Below are 757 nucleotides of genomic sequence, written 5' to 3' on the forward strand. Positions count from 1 at the left end.
CTCATCCCAATCTCTCAGGCTTCACATCTCTCTACCTCCCCTCCCCCCCCCCCCCTCTCTCTCTCTCTCTCTCTCTCTCTCTCTCTCTCTCTCTCTCTCTCTCTCTCTCTCTCTTCTTTTGTTGTCCCCATCTCCTCTATCTCCTTTTGTATCCAAGAACAAATCCATCACATCTCATGAAAACACAACGAGACCCACTCTTGCACGTGCACACACACACACACACACACACTCAAGCTAACCTCATAACCAGTCAAAATATCCCGGCATCATCACCTCCTTTCCTCCATTTTACCCCAAAAGTATAAAGAAACTCCTCAAAAAAGCAGAATGAAACAAAACAAAAGAATACCCCCCCCCCTCGGTCCCCGTGAACAAGCAGCACTCAGTATAGCCCCTGCGAGAAGTATGCCGTTTGAAACAGCTCTGTGGCGGAACGGTCCATTTCCGCTGACGACATCAAAAGCGGGCCATAATATTGGGGACGTGGTCAGAACGTGTGTGCTTGTCATCACGTTTTGGCGGTCTCGTGCGAGGAACAAAAAGGATAAATAAATGTCTCCGTGGCTGATGTGTATTTCTTTTTTTTTTCTTCCTTTTTTGTCTGTAGTATTTGTTTTTTAGTCGGGAGATTGGGGAGGTGCAGAGATTTTTATAGGGGTAATAGTTGTGGAGTGAGAAAAGGTGGAGGACAATCAAGATAAATATACCAGGGCATGTAAATAAGATTTTTGTTTACTTACTTCTCTCTCTCTCT

The 757-nt window shown here is 45.3% G+C and overlaps 1 long non-coding RNA gene across 1 annotated transcript in view; it reads left to right on the forward strand.

Moving 5' to 3' along the window:
* LOC118478951 overlaps window positions 1-757 on the forward strand; it is a 62,020-nt gene that overhangs the window by 38,233 nt on the left and 23,030 nt on the right. The window lies entirely within an intron of this gene.

This window comes from Aplysia californica, unplaced genomic scaffold (assembly GCF_000002075.1).
Source record: "Aplysia californica isolate F4 #8 unplaced genomic scaffold, AplCal3.0 scaffold01289, whole genome shotgun sequence".
Taxonomy (NCBI): Eukaryota; Metazoa; Mollusca; class Gastropoda; order Aplysiida; family Aplysiidae; genus Aplysia; species Aplysia californica.